At 36.1% G+C, this 25,981-nt stretch overlaps 1 protein-coding gene and 1 long non-coding RNA gene across 6 annotated transcripts in view; both read right to left on the bottom strand.

The window, feature by feature from the left end:
- The window catches only part of Ten-a (Teneurin-a transmembrane protein), a 1,628,256-nt gene that overhangs the window by 643,672 nt on the left and 958,603 nt on the right, over positions 1-25,981 (bottom strand). The window lies entirely within an intron of this gene.
- LOC141460167 (uncharacterized) lies at positions 19,765-21,738 on the bottom strand. 3 transcript variants are annotated; one of them, XR_012461753.1, is made up of 3 exons: positions 21,263-21,687; positions 21,077-21,114; positions 19,765-20,614 (listed from the first exon to the last, which is right to left on the bottom strand). It is a non-coding gene; the product is annotated as an uncharacterized lncRNA (long non-coding RNA). The 3 variants fall into 3 exon arrangements; XR_012461752.1 differs by lacking the exon at positions 21,077-21,114 and having other exon boundaries at positions 21,263-21,738; XR_012461754.1 differs by lacking the exon at positions 21,077-21,114 and having other exon boundaries at positions 19,765-20,289; positions 21,263-21,738.

Genomic DNA, 25,981 nt, shown 5'->3' with positions numbered 1-25,981 from the left:
ACACTTGTTAAATAAATAACTATTATTAACCATATTAACAAATAAAATCCAAGGCCTAAGACGCCGGGAATCGAACCCAGTACCACAATACGAGTACATATTAGCTTTACAGGTCTCGTCTCTTAACCGTTCGGCTACCGTGGCGCCTTAAATTATCTCTAAGCTTCGCGTCTAAGAAAACAGATCAGCTGACATTCTGAGTTTTTAAACATAGGCCAGTATTTCCATATTATTGTTAAATGTTACAAGTAAACAACGCGGCAAGTCTTCTTCACAGGGAATAAATGGATTTGAATGAATGAATTCTACGATGTTTTAGATAAAACAGATTAATGGATTAATTTATGGAATTCATTGCAGCATTCTGGAATTTATTTTTTGCCTATTTTTTGAGGCGGGACTTAACCTCCAAACTACCAATATTAGAAAGACATACGCTAAGTGCTAAGCTTATCCTCTTCTTTCAATCTGTGACTTTTGCCTGTTCTTGCTGAATTTGCTTGCACATGCCAACAAGATTATTTTGTAGCCACTTAAATCATATTTCCTGTTGCGATTGCTAAAAGGAAGTAGCAATTCAAAAAATTAACTGTTGACTTAATCATCAATCAATTCAATTATTATCTTCTTTTTTTTTAAATTTTATTTGGAAGTTATTATTTGATTTCCTCCAAATTTTTTATTCTCGCTTTCCGGCTAGCAATATAAATGGGAACCTAAGGAACTAAATACCTTAGTTCTAGGACGTGAACAAATTTCTCCTAAAGGCGTTCTTCCGTTTTAAAACGTAACAGTTACTTGCAAAATAATTAAATTAATCCTAGCAAATATCTTCCTTTGTGTAAAGTTTGTTCTCACTCATCACTTTAATTATTACGATTAACACTGAAAAATGTTCTTCCTAATCTTCTTGGAGTTTTAAGCAATTGTTGTTGCCTAAAATATTTTAACATATTTTACCACTTTAAGAATTAACTTTTTATTTTATAAAATTTTCGACAAAATTTTCAAAACTGTTCTAAAACTTTATAGATATTTCTAGAAATTTTGTTTTAGGGTGGATTATATTATGCACTGGCACCCAAACAAAACGGATATTGCTGGTAAAAACGTGATTTTGGATCATTGGTAGCATGACTGTATCTACGAGGGTTGGCTGAAAAGTAATGCACACATGCTTGCCGAGCGCGAACGAAGAGCTTCAAAAAGCGCGCGACGTGGCATTTGGAAGTCACATTTCCCCTTATTATCGTACGTATGCGCAGTTTGAACTCTCTGCGTTCAGTCAGTGTATTTTTAGACGTCGAAGTATGGACATGTGTACTGGTGCTATGTCACTGCGAGATAAACAGCGTGCTGTTATCGACTTTCTTTTGAGGCGATGAATCATGGGTCCATCATAACAACCCAGAAGAGAAAAGGCAGAGCACTGAATATCGACATGCGTCTTCTCCTCGGCCGTAAAAGTTCAAAACACAACCGTCCGCAAAAAAAAAAAAAAAAAAAATTCTTCCGTCTGTGTTTTGGGATGTTCACCAAGTTTATGTGACCGATTTTTCTGGAACCAGGGGCAACGGTAAATTCTTCTCGGTACGTACAGACTCTAAGAAATCTCCGACGTCGAATTTGTCGTGTTGAAGGCAGCTTGGCACCAACGCTCGTCCGCACACCTCGCGCGAAACTGCAGAGGCTCTGGAAAAATCTGAAGTTTTCAACCAATTCCACAACCTCCTTATTGCCCCTTGCGATTTTTATTTGTTTCCTCTACTCAAGAGAGATCTCAAGAGTAATCACTACTCCTCAGACGATGAGGTGAAGGCAGCTGTCAACTCCTGGATTCAAGAATTCTTCAGTGACGGAGTGAAAAAACTTGTTTCACGTTGGGAGAAATGTATTAGCGTTAATGGTGACTACATTGAAAAGTAATACATAATTGTGAAGCTTAAGAATTGTACTTTAATATACTTTCTGTCCGAACTTGATAACTCTTATCTTTCCCCCTCTCCTAGCATGTGTGCATTACTTTTCAGCCAACCCTCGTAGAAGGAATTTAACTTCAAGTTTTTTAGAGAAGACGATTGTTAATTTCTACCATAGACTGATAGGCAGCATTCCGCTCATCAGGAACAATAATTCTTCTTCTATTTTCACATTTCTTCAAGATCCGGAAGTGCTAAACATCATCAAGATTTAGGTACCATTAACGCCTGATCCATCAATAATTCTCTCATGAATGGAAGTTGTGAAATAATAAAATTCTTTCAGTACTTCTAGTATTTCCCATAAATCTTCCCTTAAAACCCAATCTAAATCATTGTCTTCATTTGCTGGATACTAAGGGAAGCTTTTGTAACTATAACTTCAATGGTTATGATCTAGGAAGTTTTCTCCAGTTGGTAAAAGCCACAATCACTGGTATAACCAAAGGACAATCCACCAGTCTGAGATCTACATCGTCGTAGTTTATCTTAATGACTGGCTCACGACAACCAACAACAGTGGGAGTCTTAGATAATTGTATTTGTGTAGGTGCTAGCCTGTAGTTGGGGTGGCTATCCATCACCAGGGTGCCAACCTTATCAGGTTCACAGGCCAACACCTCTTGGACAGACGCCAAATACTTTTCATTGTTGCCTGGCTACATCTCGTACTGACCTTTTTCTCTGGGAGATGTTCCCCTTCTTTTAACCATCCAACCCTATTCTCTCCTCTAAACAGTCCCTGTTTTCTTTTATTATTATGAATTTTTACTGTTAGAATGCTTCAAGATATCATAATATAATGCGCTTGTTAATTTATTCATTTTATTTATTTTGTAATTTACAATCTGTATAAATAAATACAATAAGTAAATAGGAGGTGAATGAGATGAACTAGTGCGGGAAGAGCAGGAGGAGAGAAGCTACCCAGCGATAGCATTCTCTATATGAGAGAGGAGAAGAATATGAGTAGGAGAAGAATATGAGTAGGAGAAGAATATGAGTAGGAGAGAGGAGAGATTTAGTTCTTCAGACAGTAAGGAAGTCGCGGGACCACTGGCGATTCAATCGGCGAGTAGGATTGTTAGGGATGTCAGAGGAGGCGAGAGACTGTACAAGAGGATTGGAGCAAGTAGAGAGAGTAGTATGGAATTTTTGGTATTTAGTCTTGGTGAGTTGGTCTATGAAGGGAATGTTGAGGTGAAGGGGTGTGAAGGGTGGGGTTAGTCATGTAGAAAGGTGCGACAGCTATCTGTCGGAGTAGTTTTGACTAAAATGTCTTGTACTGTCCGTATGTTTGTAGGGTTGGCTGAACCGCACAGCTCTAGTCCGTAAGTCCACATAGGTTTGAGAATAGTACTGTATAGTAATCGTTTGAGTTCACTGGGTACTTTGGCGCGTCGTCCAAGAAGTCTGTAAAGAGGTTTCGCACGTTTTGTCATTGCTTGTCTTTTAAGTCTAGTGTGTGGGTTCCATGTGAGTCGTTTGTCTATGTAGAGCCCAAGGTAGCGCACCAGATCTGTATAAAGAAGAGGATTGCTGTTGAAGATTGCTTGTTAATTTATTTTTAAAATGTAAAGTAATCGCCTATTTTTCCAGGCGGGGCTTAACGTCGCAACTACCAATTAGGTATCGTGGACGGGGTGACAGGGCGGAAGCTCATACTGTATTATAAACAATTTTTTCTAACAAATAAAAAATAGCCATACGCGGGATTCGAACTGGTGACCTCCCACACACAAAGCCAAGCTCTTGACCACTAGACCAACACCCGAATGTTGTCAAATGACATTAACAAGTAGTGTAAGAGTACAATTTCAGTACAAGTCGATGATGTACTTTTCTTTTCTTTTCTGCCGGACTTCCCGTGAATTCCAAACTTCACTTCCTCCACAACGTCATCAAGTTATTATTTGGAAAATTAATTACAAATTAATGTAAACATTGAAGAACTTAGTTTGCAAATAACTCTATTTATCCCTGACTCTTTGACGGCAAATTATTTGAATTAACTTGTCAAAGCTGCAGCTTTATATTTTTTTTTTTTTTTTTTTTTTTTGGCATTGGCTTCCGCCATACTGCCAGCATCGTCTAGGTGCTTATCACTAGAATATCACTCACTCTCCATTCTTACCTACAAATACATTCGCTTCACACATTCATCATTCTACTATATACCGCAATTTACATAAACTACTGCTAATGGATGGAGCAGCACTCTGTGCTCCTGCCATCCTTATAGCTTAACCAAAATTAAAATCACGTAATCCTTCTCTAAGCATTTTCTTCCATTCATTCTAATTCGGCTATAGCTTTTAAATACATTCATATTTCATTGCTAGCTCTGCTATCGACTTAAGCACATAAATGTTGGTGGAGAATATAATGTCTTCGTAGCGAAATGGTGCATCTAAATACCTGTATATATCGTCAAACATTCGTTTCCTTTCTACCACATAACGTGGACATATCATTATTACATGTTTGAAATCTTCCTCCTCATTGCAATCTACGCAAAGAGGAGAGGACCTTTTGTTGATCCTGTGTAGATACGATCCGCACACCGCGTGGTTCGCTCTCAGCCTGCTTATTGTCGACCCATTTATTAGTGACAGTTCCCTTAAACCATGGTTGTCTAGGTAACTGATCTGCCATAGTTTTATAGAATCTACCTTTATCACCATTATTGTAATCTGTCCGCCATTTTTGTAGTGCTGCTTTTGCAATTATACCCTTGATATCGGTGTGTGGTAATTTATAATTAGCCATTTCCCCACTATTGGTGGCTTACTTTGAAAGTGTATCAACAATTTCATTCTCTTTTATACCACAATGACCCCTTACCCACAAAAAATTAATGCAGACTCCCTTCTCTTTAAAAATGGCAATAGTTTCTACAATCTCTGCGATAATGTGATTCATTCCTGCAGACTGGTTGTGTATATGTGATAATTTACACAACGCACTCTGGCTGTCACTAATAATGGTATATTTTTTCTCCGACAACGAATAAATATATTTTAAAGCCGTTAAAATAGCAATTAGCTCCGCTGTATAGATGGACGCCTCATCTTCTAATTTAATTATCGTAAAATAGTTCCGAACCGGATCATACACAGCACTTCCGACTTTATTATTGATTTTGGACCCATCTGTAAATAAACGATATGAGCCCGGATAATGGGAAGAAATGTAATCTTCGAAGGCCGCGGTTCTCATCTTTTCCGGTACCTTTATCAAGTCGAAGGAAGTGTTAACACTTAATTCGCTCAATAAATGTTCGTATTTTAAGTTGTACACATCTAACTTATTATTCGAATATACCTTATCTCTAAAGGTAGAGATTCTAATAAAACTTTCTGTGTAAATGGGGCCTTTCTTTTTTGTCCAATATTTGTGAGTGAGAGCTTTATTTCTTGTCAAGTTTATTGAATTTGATCATAAAATTACTTAACATTAATGTTAATAAATCATTTTGAACAAAATTAAACTTTTTCACAATAATACTAATTGGTTTAATTAAGTTTAAACAGACTTTAACTTCTTGAACAAAAAAAAAGGTTTGTTTCAGCGGAAAAGTGCAACGATATCACGAGAAGTGTGAATAAAATGAAAATAATATATTGAGAATTTAATATAATGATTTTTCCTCTTTATCCGGTGCTTTCCTGGGTTACCCTTTCAGATCTTTGCCGGTTTGCAGCCCCTTGTAAAAAGCTCAACTTTTATCTGAAATGGTTACCTTTGGGGGGGGGGCCCTTTTTTAAATTTAAATAATTGTTTAAATGTGCGCCACGGTAGCCGAGCGGTTAGAGGCGAGACCTGCGAAGCTAATATGTATTGTGGTACTGGGTTCGATTCCCGGTCTAGGCCTTAGATTTTATTTAATGGTTAATAAAAAGACATTTACAGTATGTTTGCTAGTCGCCTCCGTCCACGACACCTAATTTGATTGTTGGACGTTACGGCCGCCTGAAAAAAGAGGCATTACTTTACTGTTTTATTTTACTTCTCAACTTGTGAAGCTCTTCGTTAGGACCAGTAGCCTTCGAATTTAGCACAAGAACATGCAATCTACAATCGTATAGTGTAAACAAAATTTAACTTTTGTTCTTTTATAGTTTTTGAATTCATTTAATTAAGACAAAAATCGACACCACATTAATTCTAGTACTCTTTCAGAGTATCAAGTTCGAGACATTCTGGTAATTATTAGTTCATCATCACCATCATCGCACACCTCTTTGGAACGGTGTGAGGCTCCGCCCTTCTTGTAAAAATCGTCCTCCATCCCTGACTGCCCCCTGCCAAAATCTGTTTTTCTCGCTCGCCTCCTTTACTTCTTCCAACCTGCATCGCGGTCTATCTCTTCCTCAACGTATCTCCCACTTGTGCATCAAATGCCACTCTAGCCATTCTGTCGGAACTCATCCGTAGAACGTGCCTGGACCATCGTAACCTATTCTCTGCTATTACTTCTTCTGCTGGCTGCACTGTATTACTTTACTTTAAATGTGCTTTAATCTTCATACGCTCTTTTATATAGATCTTTTATTCCAAAAAAATGCTTCTCACACATTTTTTTAAAAAAATATTATTTCATTCACCTGGTTTAATTAAACACTATCGTTTAGACACCTGGCTCCTAACTGAACTAAAAGATTTTACAGCGTCATTGTCAATAAGATTTCTAGAGTATGGTCCCTGTAGCATTACTTTGCCTTTTCAAAAATCTTTTAAATTACTTCGGAATGCATTTAGTAACCACTGATCGCTTCCAATCATTGATCATTCACAGAGTATCTGTTGTAAAAAAATGTTGTTTAAAATAAAATGAAATCCTGTATTGGTAGATTGCTAAGAAACATCAGAGATTTTTGTTTTATTCTATTTTTGTAGTTACCGATGGTGATAGAAGTTCGCCAGACTATGGATATCTTACCCCAGAAATGTGCTAAAGACTTGCAAGATTGATTCTAAGAAAAAGAATTTGGCCAAGAGCGTTTCCTTATCAGTAATTTTGAAGCAGTAGTATTTTGTGTAATACATTTTATTTTATAAACGTTCTAAAGAACGGCGGACACCTTTTACCATTCATTGGCGAGGAAATGAAGCTGACTAGATTATAAATCTAGAAAGTTTAACCAAAATTAACGTTGTACAAACTAATGAATAACTTTTGTTTAGCATGCTGCAGAAACAAAAAGTGAACAACCTAGGTTTAACCTGATTCGCAGATAAAGAGGAAATAATTTTCAACAGACTTAGTTTTAAAGTTTTTTTTTCTATAAAAACTTAAATAAATAAAAGCTAAAGTTAATCCAATATCCTTTCAAGACTTTTACAGTGAAAATTGAAAGGAAATTAGAGGTACTTAGGAGGACTGCATAAAGGAAATGCATTATCGGCCTATACAAGTCGAAGAAGGAGAAATAGTATGATTCTGAAGGCAGTGGGAAAAAAATCTTTGGAATGGTGAACACAAGATAATCCTACTCTGGATGGCATCACCGTCCTCCATTACTCCTGCTCTGCTAAAGTGGGCATCCGTTCCTTCATATCCACCAGCTTTAACTCAATCAAATCTGATTCCTGCTTTCTTCTTCATCTTCTTTTTACTTTAAAGAATACTCATCCTCTCCACTTATACATTCAATAAAAAGGTTCACTCTCAATATGGAATGCAATATCAGATAATTAGTTTACCAGGAGTAGGGTCTGAATTAATTTCATTCGTTTCTCTATAATCCAATGATATTATTGACTTTCCTTATTGGACAGATTTATATTTTTTTACATTTTCCTTTATTTAATATAAAGATACCATTCACATTGTGTCGAAAGCTACTTGCCTAACATCAATAACTTCTTCGACTATCTTTCTCACATGTGCAGACTACAATGCAATTCTTTCACCTCCTTACACAGCACCCCAATAGTGGCACATGGAAACCTTCAATTCCATTTTAGATCTTTAGAATCATCTCACAATTCAAGTCCCATAATATTACTGTCACCCTCCGTCGCAACATTCTTCTTCCAATTAATTATATTTAACCCTAAATTCTTCACACCAATGTCGTCCGTTATTTGGGGCAGTTCATTGATAAAAGACTGGGCAACCTTATACACGATTAAAAAGAATTGAATTAAACAGATGTTACCGACTACAGTCGAACCTCAATAACGGACACTGGCGGGGGAAAGCAAAGTGGCCGCTGTTTGGAGGTGGTCGTTAGAAGGAGGTAGGCAAGTTTCGTAATGAAAAAATAGGAGTTTTTTCCAAACATCTATTTAAAAATTGTTTATTATTAATAGATTTAAAAACGTGCATAATTGCATAATTATTTAGCTATATGATGTGCATCAAGTTTTTCTTAATTATCCAAAAAATTTATCAAAAAACTACATATTATTGACTTATTTAATAATTTTTATAATAATCATCACATTTATTCATAACAATAATAATTTATGGTAAAATTATCATCATACTATCATCTATTATTAGAAAAATAGAACAAACCTTTCGGCAAGTTGACGATGGCTCGATTTGGTTTTTGCAAAATCTTCCAACACATTTATTTTCTCTTCTAGAGTTAACCACTTTCGTTTGAGAGATATATCGGAATAAAATAATATTGTTCGTCCAAAGTAATATTGAAAAATGATTAAAATGGTACCAGATGTATGGAGCTTATACAGTAAACTTTAGAAAAAAAACCGAAAAAAATAAAAACTTGAGAGGGGATAATTATTTTGATCACCGCGTCAAACGAACTTTTAATAATAAGGTGGTCGTTGGTGGGAGGTGAAACATTTAATCCGTTCCCCAAAATCAATGTCCGCGGTCGCTATGTAGAGTGTCCGTTGGACGAAGGTTCTTTTATATAGACAAGTGTAGAGGGGTAAAACGGGGAAATCCAAAAACTGGCCCGTAAATGGAGGTGGTCGCTAGTGAGAGTGTCCTTTATGGGAGGCTCGACTGTACTAAAAATATTTTTTGACCCCAAATCTAAACTTATTGTCTATTTTTTTCAGGCAGGCTTTACGTCGATATAAATTAGGTGTCGGGGACGGAGGCGACTAGCAAAACATACTTTACTGTAAATTCCTTTTATTAACCATTAAATAAAATCCAAGGCCTAAGACCGGGAATCGAACCCTCTACCACAATTCATATTAGCTTTACAGGTCTCGCCTCTAACCACTCGGCTAAAGTGGCGCCTGAAGCCAAACTTATTTACAATACCATTTTAAAACCTACCTGGATGTATGGGATTGAACTTTCAATTTAACCATCCTCAAGAGATCTTGAAATTTCCTCTCGTCAATCTAGTGTCCCTAATTCCGTTCCACAAAACAAAATAATCCACCAATTCCTGCGAACCCTTCCTAAATCTTGAGACCACCACCTCTCATTCCACACAATTTCAGTTAATCCTCTCATACAGTTCAAACGCCATTAGCCTTGTGATTTCCTCGTTGAGTGAAGAGAGCAATTAGCCCAGCAATGGGGAGAGTTACCAGTGGGTAGCTTCTCAACTCGGGGCGAACAAGTGCGTGTGTATTCAAGTGAACATTCAGTTTTGTTAATGTTACTTAAAGCATTACAAATGCTGGTGTGTAACAAATACCACTTCCGTTTTATGTAATTTTGTAAGCAATTGCCTTTTGTAAGTTCGGTTATCTGTGAGTTTGGTTTTGGAGGAAATGTGTTGTGAACTATTCTTCGAAGTTATATTTTTTATTACAGAAACAAGTAGATAATATTGAAGTCAGAGCAAATTCAAGAAAATTTTGTCGAGAGAAGGTTAAATGAGAGTTAACACTAAATTAGTTTTTGAAATCAAGCACATATTATGTTATACAAAATGCAGGTTAACCAGTTAATCGTGTTTGACGTGTATACATGTTAAACCAAATCTCTATTACGGTGCGACGTGTACGTATACTCGTGAAAAATATAAAATTGCCATTAACTATAAAAACTCGAAATTTTATTAAAATACAATAAGAATATTATTTGGTGGGATGTTTCCTTTATCTTACCAATAGAACAGAACTGCGGTGGGAGTCAGCCAAATGATAAGTGGTTGGTACATGTTTGGTCTCCGCAATCTTCTTCTTCTTCTTCTTCCTTTGGCACTACGGCCCTTGTAGGACCTTGGCCTCCTTAAGCAGATTAGACCAGCCGTCTCGATCTACTGACTTTCTTCTCCATTGGTGTATCTGCATTTTTTGGAGGTCATCCTCCACATCTTGCAGCCAACGGAGTCGCGGTCTTTTCCCCCCAGGATGCCCCTCAAAAGCCTTGTGTTCGGTCGTGACCGAGACCATTCGGCCAGTTTGGCTAGCGTCCGTCTCTCGCGAGTCAGCCTCGCGCCCGCGCGCGTACTAATGTACGCATCCGCCTTAATTTCCTTTTTTCTACATATTTCTTATCGCTCATTATTATGTTATTATTTTACACCTTTTTTATCCTCTCAAACTCTCTATATTAACTTGTTGTTTCCGGTTCTGATCCAATTGCGTCACGACCTATAGCTTCTATTTCCTTTATTTGTTTTTCTATACTCTAGACCCTTTGCCCCACTACTTCCTTTGGACCATGTGGTCACCTTTCGAGTCTGTGCAGTTCCCCGCTAGTCCTTGTTTAAGACGCTTCTCTGCTCACGCTTTAGCAACTCTTAACGCATCTCAACCCGCTTCACTTCCGCTGACACCTAACAGTACGCATCATCCGCATCTGAACGCCTCTCCAGAATATCGCTTCACGCATATTCCACCGTTTATAGTGCACTTATTGCACTATTCCCCCTTTACTCTTCCGCTTACCTCATTTCCACTTCCGCTACGCTTCTCTGAGCCTGAGCCCAAATATTGCCTCCCTTTCTCAAAGCTCAACACACACACACTCATACATTTACATAAACATATATACACGCTTCCGCTCCACAGCTTCCTTTCCTCTCATCGCTTCTCAGGCAGCTTATCAACATACCTCACGCACATCGCTCCTTGCAAAGGGTAAGTACCTTCCTCTTTTTCTTTTATTTCTCTTTATTTTTTCTATTCTTCTTTGTCTACTATTATTTCGTACAGCGCCCACTTGGGCACCTTAGCATTTGGGTGTAGGCGGCCACGCGCGCCTACACCTTGCGTGGGCCTCTCCAACGATCCATTCTTTCTAGGTGCCCCAACCATCTCAGTCTTCCGATTTTAATAGTGGTCACCAAGTCTGCATCCTTATACAGCTCCTTCAGCTCGATGTTCCTTCTACATCTGAGAACTCCATTGTCAGCTATAGGTCCGTAGATAGTTCTAAGGACCTTCCTTTCCCAGCAATTTAGTCTACTTTCATCGGTCTCCGCAATAGAGATTGGTAATTAGGCACACAAATAGAAGCTCTCAACCCTTGTGCAATGCCGTTTTTACCTTAGATAGGGATTCAGGACCTCAGTACGAGCATGATTTCATTTTGCATAGAATTCAAAGCTCTCTTTTCTTCCTTCTAAAAGCTCTTGCGTCCCCTAGTTAAAACTAGGCAATGCATGCGAGAAGCGGTGCAAGATTTTGATTGAGTACAAAATGCTCTGGTAATCTCAAGCCTCAGAGAGATTGCATAAAAAGTGCTTGCAGTGACTATTATGACTTTGTAAACTTTTGGTTGTTTTAGCTCTGCGTTCGACGTGTATACCACGTCATTGTCTGATTTTAATTCCGCACACTGTAGGTTTTTTTTTTTTAAACTAAATTCCACGCTGAACTGGTTAATAGGATGATAAAATAACTGCTAGTTTCAGTCATGATATATTTTTATTATCTAGGTCGAGCTTTCGACCTAGGGACCAGGTCATCTTCAGGGCTAATTTACAACGTACTGTTGGTGTGTCTTCTGTCTTCTCTATGCATGGGCTGTTGTTTAGTGATGTTTTTACATTTGTTACTTATAAACTTAAGAAAAATACTATTGTTTTTTGACATTTAGTAAGGAATGTGAGGTCTTCTTTTTCAGTGATGAGCTTCTTGGGTAATTCTAAGTACCTTTATGTTGTTTTCTTCGTGGTGTATCCAAAGATGTTGGACCACTTCAGTGAAAATGTTGGTTTGATTGGCTTTCGTCTTGTAATTACTGTTCATTATTTTTGGTGACTGATTCATAGTTTCAATAGGATGAAAAAAAATAACTGCCAATTTCAGTCATGATATATTTTTATTATACCGAGCTTTCGACCTAGGGGTGGGTCATCTTCAGGGCTAATTTACAATGTACTGTTTTATATCATTAGAGGGTTGATGTGTCTTCTGTCTTGTCTGTTCATGGACTGAAAGTGGCAGTTATTTTTCATCCTATTGGAACTATGATTCAGTCACCAAAAATAATGAACGGTACTTACACCTTTTTGCTGCTGATCTGGCTTCTGCTTGCAGTGACTATTTTGACGTTGTAAACTTAACGGTTGTTTTGCCCCTGCGTTCGACGTGTATACAATTCGTAGTCTGATTTTAATTCCGGACACTGTGGGGGTTCTTTTTAAAACTAAATTCCACGCTTAACTGGTTAAGAAGTAAACAAATTTAGATGTCAATAAATGCAAAAAATGGTAGATTTCCAATGAAATATAATGTATAATGATGATATTATTTACAGATGAGCCTGCTGGATAAAAAATTAGCATGAAGCAATCCTTAGCAACAGGGGCAAAAAAAAAGCATAAACCAAGGAAAACTTATTGCCAAGATTGATAGTCGAAGAATGAGAGAACCAAAAATGTTATATAACAAAGTAGTTGAAGGAAGAAAAAAAGGCCAAGCTGCGATTGCCGAAGCGTGCATAGGGATGGAAAACAGATATGGGAATAGAAGTTTCCATAGAATATCAAGACCATCCGCTTCTTCATTTCCATGTAAACAGGAAAATTCTAGATGTAACATAATTTTATTGTTTTTCTTTTTCTTTGGTACTGAAAAAAAGAAGTTATGATATATTAACCTTTTTCGAAACACTGGTAAAAAGAGGTAATATTTTGTTCTAACTAGATGAAGTTATAAATATTCGTCATTAGAGAAACTTTACTCAGTAACTGAACAGCTAAAAGAGGAAGTTTAGTAAAGAATGAGATGAATTTCATTTCCTTGCTAATATCATTTCATGTTTATGAAATTCAATTAAATTATAAATAAATTGAAACAAATCCATCCTTCCTTTTTACATTCATTTGCTTACTTCAACTATTATTAGAAGCAGGATGTAGATAATGATTCCATATTTCTGCTGTTATTGTATATTTTCTGATATTGTTAGGGTTGCCAACTCTATAAAGTTCCAAAAAAAGGACATCCAAAAAATATTAGGTACATTCAGGGCCGTCGATAGGATTTTGGGGCATATAACCGGGCCCCAAAATCCCTGTACGAGGGTCGTTTGAAAAGTCCGTGCAAAGTCAGAGAGATAGCACTACTGGCGCGTATCGAGGTTATGTTTAGTTAGTAGCATCTCTTGGAAGAACACACACCAAGTTTCAGCCAGATCGGTCTATTTCTTTGTGTTTGGCATTCGTTTGAATCGAGGAAGTCGAGTGATTTTCAAAAAAATGTACGAAAAAGAATTTCGTGTGTTGATTAAACACTACTTTATGAAAGGCAAAACGCCTCTGGAGACTAAAGAGAAGCTTGATAAACATTATGGTGACTCTGCACCTTCGATTAGAACAGTTTATAAGTGGTTTCAAAATTTTCGGAGTGGCCATATGGGCGAAGACTGTTCCTTCGGCCGGAAAGATTATGGCGACTGTCTTTTGGGATTCTCAAGGAATAATCCTCATCGACTATCTGGAAAAGGGTAAAACTATTACAGGTGCATATTATTCATCGTTATTGGACCGTTTGAAAGCCGAGCTGCAAGAAAAACGCCCACGATTGGCCCACAAAAAAGTCCTTTTCCATCACGACAACGCACCAGCTCACACCTCAGCAGTTGTGGTCGCAAAATTAATGGAAATAGGGTTCCAACTCGTTTCACATCCCCCCTATTCTCCAGACTTGGCTCCCTCGGACTACTATTTGTTCCCCAATATGAAGAAATGGCTGGCGGGAAAAAGATTTTATTGAAACGAGGAGGTGATTGCAGAAACGAATGGCTATTTTTCAGACTTGGACAAATCCTATTATTCGGAAGGGATCAACAAACTAGAGCAGCGTTGGACGAAGTGTATAAGTCTAAAAGGAGACTATGTTGAAAAATAAAAAAGGTTTACCCCAAAAAATTAAGTAGTTTTTATTTTTGCACGGACTTTTCAAACGACCCTCGTATGTACCTAATTTTTTTTAGGGTGTCCTTTTTTTGGAACTTTATAGAGTTGGCAATTCTAATTCACATTACTACCATAAAAGCTATTTCTATGAAATGCTAAAACTATTATTTTAAAAAGCTCCTGCATTGTACTGAGTATAATATTTGACAGTATTAGTTTGGGTTCCACCAGAGATGATGTACGACTGTTTCAATATTTACCCTGCACCAGATTTTAGAAAATACAATTAAGAGCAAAGAACTGCCCACCATTTATTTATAGTGATCTCATCAACTGCACATGACAGCTGAAATGGAAGAGAACTGTGCAATGTATTGCTTGAAATAACCATCCCAACATGAAGGGCGTTCAGCGTCTGTTAAAAATCCAGAAAAAATCTATGAAAAATAATAGTTCTTAATAATTAGAGGTCCTGCTCTAAAAAAAAAAGGTAATATGAGATGATATAATTAAGACCATGGGCAAAACTTTTAATAACTTGAAGATAAATAGATGATTTAGACATTAGTTCTGTAGATTCCGAAAGCATTAAAAGAAGCGTTCCTAAAATTAACAGCTAGCAGATGGGTTTAACCCTCAAACCACAAGATGAATTTTCGTGACACGAACACTAAGTTAGGGTCGGATCCGACCCGATACTATATTTTCTTACTTACAGTGAAAAACTCAAATATAACTCAAAATAACACATTTATTTCTATATAAAATGTATAAATTTTTTAATACGATAAATTGTATAATTTTATGGCACAATTAACTTAGAATAGACTAATACATGAAGAAATGAACTTGAAAAAGGAACCTTGTCCCAATAAAAATAACAGTTTAGAAAAAGCTTGAATGAAAATTAAAGTAAAGTAGTTGTGTGGTAACAAAATTATCGCATCGTTATGGAAAAAAAATCATTTGATTGTTCGCCATTATCAGTGGGATATATTTATATACAAGTAGGACATATTTTCCAATCGTAAGGAGTAATTCCTTTGGAAAACGCTCGTTTTGCAGCCTTTTTCCTACAAGAGGTTGCGTCAAGGAAAACGCAAGGTTCTTGAGAAACGTCGAACGTGCATCTCCAGAGTAACTTTCTTCATTTTTGTTCCACTTGTACAGGACGAAACGTATAACGTTAATACCAAGGTCGGGTCGGATCCGACTTAGAATCTGACTTACTGACAAAAATAAGAACCTAGAGAGCGGAGTGACACTTACCGAATCGGCGGAAACAGTATGGGCTCTTCCTAAGGACTCACAGAAAGGGTATACCGAATCTAATCGCTAAGAGTTAATTGTGGGGGGGAACAATGGAAATTTGTTTTCGCCTCGGGTCGGATCCGACCCGCATCTTGTGGTTTGAGGGTTAAGAAAAAAACTTAGGAAAACTGCAAGGAAGAGGCCTTAATTTGTAAAAACTAGGCAAAAAGGCTAAACTTATATTACAAGAACATATTTGTTACAACTAATCAAAGCATCAGTCAAAGTTTTAATCACGTTTCGTGAATATATCATAGAATTTCAAGGCCTATTAATCAACTGAAGTGTAGGCCTAATATCCTAAATTAAATTGTCATTGCAGATGGAGTTAATCAATTCTAAAGATGCCCTAAGTGAAGTCAAATTGAATGTGTACAATGGGTTAGAGGGTAGTATGAACGATGGAGGGACAGCAAGCATTGTCCGCTTGTGCCTTTGTGCCTTGTTCAATAAATTGAGATTATTTCCTTTTAGTAGTTCATTATCTGAAAGCTCTTGGAAGATTCAAAGGAGAAGTAAAATGGATTATCGTCTTTTTACTTAAAAAAAATCGTTAACTGATTTCTGGTTTGCTTGCCCAACTCTGATTGCGGGGAAATCAACATTGTTTGGAAATGACGCGTTAGAGTAAACACAGAATATAATTTTTGTTGTACAAATTACGAGTCAAAAGTTTCATTAAGGTGTGAAATGTCATCGTCTAAAATCTGTGTACAGAAATAGGACATACAACTGTAGTTGCGTGTCGAGATGTAACGCCGATTTTGCTACCGATTTGAAAAAAAAAAAAGCAGATTTAATTATTATACATTTAGATTAATGTATAATATTTTTGTTTTCTGATTGCTTCTTAATAATAATAATAATAATAATAATAATAATAATAAGGGAAGGGATTAGCTATGAGGTTAGCATACTGGACTCCCACGCGGAGGTCCCGGGTTCGAATCCAGCAGCTGACCCTTAGATTTTCTCTTCCTAGGAGCTTCTTACAGCTCACTGTCCGGTGATGGACAGTGTTGTCTGTAACGAGAGAACACTGTCCGGAGGCCGGCAGTGCACTGGAAAAAGCTCCGGGCGCTAATGACCTCAGCTGTTGATGCGCAAAAAAAAAAAAAAATAATAATAATAATAATAATAATAGCCAGAGGAGGGAAGGGATTAGCTATGAGGTTAGCATACTGGACTCCCACGCGGAGGTCCCGGGTTCGAATCCAGCAGCTGACCCTTAGATTTTCTCTTCCTAGGAGCTTCTTACAGCTCACTGTCCGGTGATGGAAAGTGTTGTCTGTAACGAGAGAACACTGTCTGGAGGCCGGTAGTGCACTGAAAAAAGCTCCGGGCGCCAATAACCTTAGATGTTGACACGCCTTAAATCATAAAAAAAAAAAAAAATAATAGCCAGAGGTGGCACCTTTGAAGGCACAGTACATGCTGCACAAGTATAAAGTGCATTATTTGATAAATTAAGGATTAATTTGAACCTTTAAATGAAAGATATTGATCACTTAAATATGTGGCAGGAGATTTCTCATTTTTTTTGGTAATTAAACGCAACTCTCCCAAAATTACCAAATAATTATTAAACCTTCTTGTTTGTAACAGAAGTAAAATTATTTTTTTAGCCCTTTTGTCCATGCTTGTAAACATCTAAAGCTCTTAACATTTGATTATTGCTTAGAAAATCACTCGGAAAACGACTTATTTCCCGACATTAAGAAAAATACTAGCTTTACTGCCTTGGCAATATTTTTAGTAGAAAGGGGATGAGAAAATACATAAAAATGATCTATCACGTGCTCTTTTTTTCTCTTTGATAAGTTAAAAAATTGAAATATGATTAGTAAATACCAGATTTTGAAATGGCTTAGCACCATTATTTTGAAGATATCGAATTGCGGTTTCCGGTTTCTTTCATAACTTCTTATACTCTTTAAAACTGTGCATATGAAAATGGTGGTTAACCGCAAACCCTCACTTTTGGCCGCGCGTCAGCCGCGTATGCGGGCAGGAAATTAAAATCAAGTCACATATTCTGAAATTAGAGGTGACGGGCAACAAATTTTACCTTTACCATTTTTTGCTCAGATCATTAAATATATTTAAATTCTGTTGAATTTTTAACCAGGTTGTAGGTAGATGCTTCTTCTACGAAGATGTTTGTGATGAAGTCGTCCACAACTGTGGCATTTTTTTTTTAATGTTATTGAAGTCTACGTTTTGGACATTAAATGGATTAAAAATGGAAAGTCTACGGTTGGTACGGTTGATTTGCAAAACCATTTCATGATTTAAAATTTCAAAAAAAATCAGGCATTGATAATACTTTTAAAAGACATTATTCTAGCAACTTTCATATTTTGGTTTGAAATGCATACAGGTATCTGAGGAAGATAGAAGAAGGAAAGACAAGAAGAGATAGGATTCATAATGCGACACTAAGAACCATCTTGAAAGTACAGCCAGCAGAAGAAGTAATAGAAGAGAATAGGTTAGGATGGTTCGGGCACGTTCAACGGATGAGTTCCGACAATATGGTTAGAGTGGCATATGATGCACAAGTGGGAGATACGTAGAGGAAGAGGTAGACCGCGATGCAGGTTGGAAGAAGTAAAGGAGGCGAGCGAGAAAAACAGATTTTGGCAGGGGACAGTCAGGGATGGAGGAAGATTTTTACAAGAAGGGCGGAGCCTCACACCGTTCCAAAGAGGTGTGCGATGATGGTGATGATCTGATGATGAACTAATAATTACCAGAATGTCTCGAACTTGATACTCTGAAAGAGTACTAGAATTAATGTGGTGTCGATTTTTGTCTTAATTAAATGAATTCAAAAACTATAAAAGAACAAAAGTTAAATTTTGTTTACACTATACGATTGTAGATTGCATGTTCTTGTGCTAAATTCGAAGGCTACTGGTTCTAACGCAGGGCACCACAACTTGAGAAGTACGAGTAAAAGAAAACAGTAAAGTAATGCCTCTTTTTTCAGGCGGCCGTAACGTCCAGCAATCAAATTAGGTGTCGTGGACGGAGGCGACTAGCAAACATACTGTAAATGTCTTTTTATTAACCATTAAATAAAATCTAAGGCCTAAGACGGAGCGGGAGTGTACGGGGTGAAGCCGAAATGTGGGTTTTCGGTTAGCCTAGGGAAACTAGCTACAGTTTTTCAGGCTGAGCTAGCTACAATTAGGTTCTGCGCTGCCGAGATAAACGGGCGAGGAATTATTCATTCTAAGGTCGTAATTTTCTCGGATAGTCAGGCTGCTCTGTATAGCTATTAGTTCCTACCAGGTCAACTAAAGGCTGGTTTGGGACTGTCTGGGTGCCCTGATGGAAATTAGTGACCAAAATAAGGTCTTGCTGGTCTGGGTACCTGGTCATTCAGGACATAAGGGAAACGAAGTGGCAAATTTATTGGCCCGGGAAGGCTCTGCGAGACACTTCGTTGGCCCGGAGCCCAGGTTTGGGGTTCCGATGTGTGTTAAGACTGCGACCATTAACTTATGAGTGCAGAGTAGGTCTCAGGAGTGGTGGCTTGCCACCCTGGGCAGAGATAGGCGAAGGAGTTTATTAAAGGCTATTCGCCGAGGCTGACTGCAGAATTAATCCGTCAAGGCCGTAGGGCTATAAGGATGATTGTAGGCCTATTAAATGGGCCACTGCAGGCTCAGAAAACACCTGCATCGCATGGGCCTGGCAGATGATAGCCTCTGTAGGTTCTGTCAGAAAGAGGAGGAACGGCACTGCACGTGGTTGTGTCAACGTGAGGGGCTCGTGTGGCTAAGGATGTTACTTTCCTCGGGGAGGAAAAAACCAAGGCCTGTGAGCTTTACCCCAAGAGTTGCTCTCCAGCATTAAGAGTCTGATTAAAAGGACAGGTCCGGAGGGTGAGCTTTAGAATGAGGGGAGCCACAATAGATACGCAGTGGCGTAGGCCTTGAGGCCGCCCTAGTCTAATCTAATCTAATCTAATCTAAGGCCTAAGACCGGGAATCGAACCCAGTACCACAATACATATTAGCTTTGCAGGTCTCGCCTCTAACCGCTCGGCTACCGTGGTGCCTAAAAAGAATATTTATTTACCCAATACGAGTTTGACTAATTTTCATTTTGAGTTGTGCTTCCTTGAGCGTAACGTGAAAATAAACGACAAGAGTTAGTAAAAACCTTATTTGATTGGTGGCAACACTTATGTTAAGGAAAAAGATAAATTGTATCATAGTTTGAATTTTATTTACTCGATGACACAGCTGTAATTCAGCAGATAGTAAACACTTGAATTATGTCCTGGTAACTTCTTTAAATAGGTCCAATCTCCCATCCAATGTTAGGCTATATATCCTGGGGATGTCAGCTCTGGTTTAAGATTCATAAGTAACCTCTCTGCTGGTGTCGGTGAGGATTTTTTTTGTGTCATTCTCACTCACCCGTTCTCCTTTTGTTCCTATAATACTCAATCTTACCCTGAGCGCTTATGTCTCCAGGGATCATTCCTTTATTGTGTTCTTCACAATGTCCCCTTTACTCGGGTGTTTGTATTTTTACTCCTACTCTCATCTCTTGCTTTTGGGGGATTGCTTGTCAAACAAAGTTTCTGTTTTGGTTCAGAATGTTGTATTGTGTGAGTTAGAAATCCTCCGTTTTATGGTAATATTAACCCAACCTTCTGGTTCACCTCTTCAAAATAACAAATTTAATCTTGTCAAGTTTTATTAAAATGCCAAATTTATCCAGTTCTGGAAAAGTGGATTTATAAAATATTATCAGATTTTTCTTTCTGCGATTGTATAAATGATCCTTATTTTCAAAATCCATGTTTTATACAAAGAGTAAAATTCATAAAATTATGTTAATAAATAAGGTTCTATTTAAACTAGGTTCTTTTTTTCATTTAAAATTATATTTATTTTTAATTTCCGTTGCCTAAATATTAAGACATTCACTCAAAACTTACTTGTAAGTTTTAACGACTAATTAATAATCTCTTTCAAGTTGTATTTCCTTCAAAGAAGACCAAAAGTAGTATTCATCTGAACCAAATATTTAAAACGTGTTCACTTACTAAAAATACCAATTAAAATTAACTTTTGGAAAGCTCTAAATATATTAGATTAACAAAAAACATATAACAAAGTGAAAAAAAAAAATTGAAGCATATTCTACAATTGCTAGTGATTTAGCCAACTCAATGAGGTTTGTAGCCTACAAACATCACTGAGTTGGCTAAATTTCCTAACCATTGTGAATGTTCTTGTTTTTAATAATACATATTTAATGCAAGCTAGGATATTTATAAATTTCATAAGTTTGTTTTTACTAATTCAAAATTTAGAAAAGGTTTCATTTCTTAATTTGTATCAGAAAAATAATTCTGGGTTTTTTTAAGGTTTAAAAATGATTTTGATTAACAATAAATTCTTTATTTTCAAGTTCAGTTTTAATTCTAAATCTCAATATTCTTTTAGAGAAAAGAAATAGAAATTTTTAGGTAAATAAAAAAAAAGCAAAATAACAAAAATTCACCCATTTCAGATATTTAATATAATGAAGTTTACATTTTCCTAAAACAAAGAATTGAAATAGTATTTATAGATAGTTAAAACTCATTAAAATATTTTACTATTTACTTATTTTCAATAAATTAATCATACATAAATTCTCAAGGTTAAATGTTAGTTAAAAGAGTAGACACTAGGTAGCGAACATTACCCAAAAAAATGAGGGTTTCCAACTGACACAATACAAGTTCTGACTGCAGCAATGAGCAATGGCGTAATTTGGCACAATTTGATTACTGTATATTACAGGTATACTTTTCCATTATTAGCTTCACTCTTAAAACTGATTTTTCACCTTTATCTTAGCTTATTGAATTGAATAGATTGGCATAACACATGTGTGTGACATCTTTTATCAAATTGCTTGCTATTGAAGAATTTATCTTTAATGCCTGATCATTTTGCATGAAGAGAATTTCTATTACATCATCATGACCCCCAAGACTTTTTGACACTATTTCATCAAGAATTGTTTTCTTAGTTGAAAAAATATAATTTGTAATTGTTGCAAAGAATCTAGAGTGGATAGATTTAGTTAGTTATCCATAGTGATAACAAATTATAAATAGATGTTCTATGTGAAAATATCATATGATCATATATTTATTTTATTAAAATCATAGGATGCCAATTTCAGATCTTCCAACATTTAGCCATCGAAACCAGGAGTCAATGGATATGAGGAAACAATTAATGTATCATCTCGTACATAATTTTTCCTCACTAATTTAGGGTGATTGAACTGGGTAATCAGAATTCCTGTACGCAGTTTCACTTTGTTAATACTATATATGTAAAATAAAATAATACTATATTTGTAAAATAAAACAGTAATTGTACGCTACTTCGTTGTGATGTACTTTATAATGTTAAAATTATTATGAAGGTTAAAAGTTTAATTGTAAATTCTTTTTTTATTATTATACATCCTCTGAGTAATGGAATTATAATAACTACGAGTATGTTTTTAGTGGATGAAGTAGTTTTATAAATATTCCTTGTGTCCCTACATAAAATCCTAACCTAACTTTGACATAAACATTATTGCTGCTTGTCAAGTAGTTTTAAGCTGATTAAAATATGTTTTTTTTCTCTTTTAAAGCAATTGTTATAGGTACAGATTTCTTTTTGTAGATTAGTGAAATAGTAGTATTTTTTCGTAAATAAGTTCTTTGGAATTTTGAGGCTTTCTCTTTAATTTTTCAGGAAATAGATCCACCAAAGTTAGCTCTAGACAATCTCCATGTACAGGCCAACTATCGGGACCAGGCATACGAATTCAAGATTAACCTCGAGTAAGAGAACATTAACGGACATTGTTGGAAAGGCAGCCAAAACCATTTAATAACTATTATAAAATATACATTCTGATGATATTGTCCTTATTTTATAAACATTACCCGGAATCAGGTACTAGTTTTATTAGATAATACAAGAGAAACTGCTAAGTTTATTGATTGAAAAAGCCTTGGATTAGTAGTGTGCAAGAAGCAGTTTTGCGTGCAGGATGGACCGTGGATGTAGGTAAGCAAAGAAGCAATAAATGCTACTTAGTTTGGGTAGCCTCTGATATGCGGATGAAACCATATAAAATTACCCTATCAGGGATATGTTTAAAGAGCGGAAACCATCCCAGATAATAATAGTAAAGATCATAATCGCCCGCTGGGCGCTGAATAAGAAGACTGCAAACTGCGAAAGCGTGTATATACATGTACATATAATTTGCTAGTGTGGGCGTGCTTTATTATTTATCAGCGAGCACAGCGGCTGCGGATGGCTGGGACCACACCTCGGCGAACGAGGCGTGCCTTTGAATAACAAAGAGGAATTAATACTAACTGCTGTTAGGAGTGCTGAAAGTAGTAGCTTGGCTGCATATTCTGTTGCCGCAGTTCTTTGAATCATTCTAATGACTGGAAACGTATCTTCCACATTTTGATTATACAAATTAAATACTAAACAGTACGCCTTTGTTTTAAAAGACAAAAAATATTTAAATATTTTTGCATTTAAATGTAAAATATTGATCTGATTTACACTATTAACTGGTTATTGCTATTTATTCAAATTTTAAACGGTGTAAAGTAAAAAAGTTTATGGTATGATTGGATTTCATTTTCGAAATGGAATTTATTGCTAAGTGGCCAAGCAATTAAAGAAAAATTCGAATATAAATGAAACTGAAGCGAAATGAGACTTCGTTATTCCACACTAAGCAAGAGTTACCAAGCTTCCATAATTCCCTGCTTTCGTCCGCCATCGGTCTGACACCACAATTCATTGCAATCTTCCAGTTCCTGGTAACCACCTTTACCTGGATCTTCTGCTTGGCCGCTGCCTGCCACACGGTTTATGTTTTACCCCATTCTTTGTATGGCTCCATTCTATGTCATTAGCTTAAGCATATGGGGTAGTTACAAGATCTGTTTTTACCAAATAAGCTTCGTAATTCCGTACTTTATTTTTGTTTGCGGATTCTATAGATTTCCTATAGTTTGCAGTCATTCATAGTACTTAATACATCATATTTTTTTTAAAAATAAAATGTAGTTATTGCGGGATTCGATTTGGGGATCTCCCACTTATAAAGCCACGCTCTTGATCACTAGACCAACACCCTGGCTAGTGATTCTTACCGTAATCATAGGTCAAGAAGTCTTGCATACGGGGTGCATTAACATGATGTGATGGTTGCTTTTATTTGATGATAAAACAAATTTATCCTGATTCACCCACAACCATTACATTTTTTAAAATCTTCAATTATTATTATTTTTGTTCTTTGCGTCACAAATAACATTTTTTTGCAGTCAGAGGGCCTCCCAAAACGTGTATTTCTGGTGGAAAATCAATATTGAAAACCGTTCACGAATAGATAAAATTTGATCTTAAATATCTTGACAAATATTAGCGATATCGAAACGCGGTCAAAGTCATTTTTTATGTAGTTTTCATAATCATTGTCAAAACAAGTAGTCCTGATGAAAACTGGATCAAGTTTTTGCCCGTAACTCCGCCAAAAATGAAGATACAGCATTGGGGTTGGAAAATTTGAAAACTAAACTAAAAAAAAACATAGTTTATTTAATGGGTTTTCCGGATTTCCGCTTTCCTGAAAAGTTATTAGCGTTTTAAATGGATCACCCTGTATATAAATTTTAAACGTGATCAGAATGCAAACAGCAAAACTAACAGAAATAGCAGTTCATTTCTGATCAGTTATATGAAATGGTGAGATTGTTAAAAATATAATTCTTTAAAGGTCATTTAAATAAAAAAAATAATAATAATCTATACAAAATGAAATGCAATAAAAAGTAAATTAAGCGAATAAATACAGCAATCAACGACTGAAATATCTGCTGGAAATAAAACAGGGATAAAACAAAATTAGTAATACAAAAAAAAATCCTTACAGCGATTCCTTGGCACTTTTAAAATATCCAATTAAAGTAGAAAACTTTTAAGACGATCAATTAGGAAGGTATTACTGGTTTGGGAATCTAATGGAAACAGTTAAAAGTAAATATCAGTGGCTATTTCGATAAGATTCTGAGAGACAGAGCTCGTGGCGTTGCATAAATAAGTGGGGAATTAAGGGCTCTTCGTTTTACCTTTTTATTTTTCTATTTGAATAATATGCTCAATTTTTTTTATTGTTCTTTAAATTTTTTAACAACTCTTTTTATTAACTAGACTTTACATATGTTTTTTTCTCAAACCGGAAAAAATTACGAGAGACTGTTTAAATAGAAGAAAGTATGGCCTCCAACATTATATACCTATATTTGAAAAGACTAATAGTAATACAGAACAAAAATAATATTAATACACTGATTAAAAATTAACTATCTCCATCGCCGTGGGAGCAGCGTGGAAAGTCTTTATTGAGAGGGTAGCACACATATTTCTTAAAAACGTTCTTACTACCGAGGCTGGACTGCACCACCGTTTTAGAGAGATAACAGTCAGCGGTTAAAACCCAAACTACCAATGGAAGTATCTCCATACTTAACCTAGAGCCAACAATATTATACTGGCCAGGACGCCGGCAAAGGCTCGGTCATAACTGGACGTTTCTGATTTACCAAAAATGGTTTTTAAATCAGCTAATTATGCGAATTTGCTCATCTGATAGTTTGTCCATGGCCAGCATACTCCTAAATTTAATAAGAAATGGATTTACTAACCGATTACGGGAACGTACGTTAAAGGCGCAAAGCCACCTGAGAAAGTGTCATTACATTATTTGATTTTTTTAAAAAAGAATATTCAGTAAACTATTATAAAATTTAATGACTGAACATGTAATTAATCTTGTTTAGCTCCTGTTCAGCGTATCATCTGAGAGCATTAAGAACATCTTAAAGAAGAAGGAACTAACATATATGTTTATGAAATTTCACACAAATTGATTAGAATTACAGGTGAACATAATATTTACAATTATTAACGTTAATAATTTTTATGTACAAAACTTTGTTTGTTCTTAAAAGTAAAGGAATTAAGATAAGTACAATTACAATGTACAATTACACCTCAAGCAGAGTTTTAAAAGTAAATAAATTAAGAAAAGTACAATTACACCTCAAGCAGAGTTTTAAAAGTAAAGGAATTAAGGAAAGTACGATTACAATGTACAATTACACCTCAAGCACAGTTTTAAAAGTAAAGGAATTAAGAAAAGTACAATTACACCTCAAGAAGTGTACTGATATTCTTATTATTTGTGATAACTCTGCAAATTTATTCTTGTGATGGTTTTGACTTGAAAGCTGTTGATAGGGAACAGATATTAGGTTTTTTTTTTGAGGGGGTTTATAGTAACTTGAAGGGTTAAGACAGAATGAGGTTACCAGAATGTTGC

The sequence above is a fragment of the Rhodnius prolixus genome, unplaced genomic scaffold (genome assembly GCF_049639745.1).
Source record: "Rhodnius prolixus isolate KJV_2025 unplaced genomic scaffold, Rpr scaffold_6, whole genome shotgun sequence".
Classification (NCBI taxonomy): Eukaryota; Metazoa; Arthropoda; class Insecta; order Hemiptera; family Reduviidae; genus Rhodnius; species Rhodnius prolixus.
The sequence above is the reverse complement of the archived record's forward strand: the minus strand, read 5'-3'. Positions and strand labels throughout refer to the sequence as shown.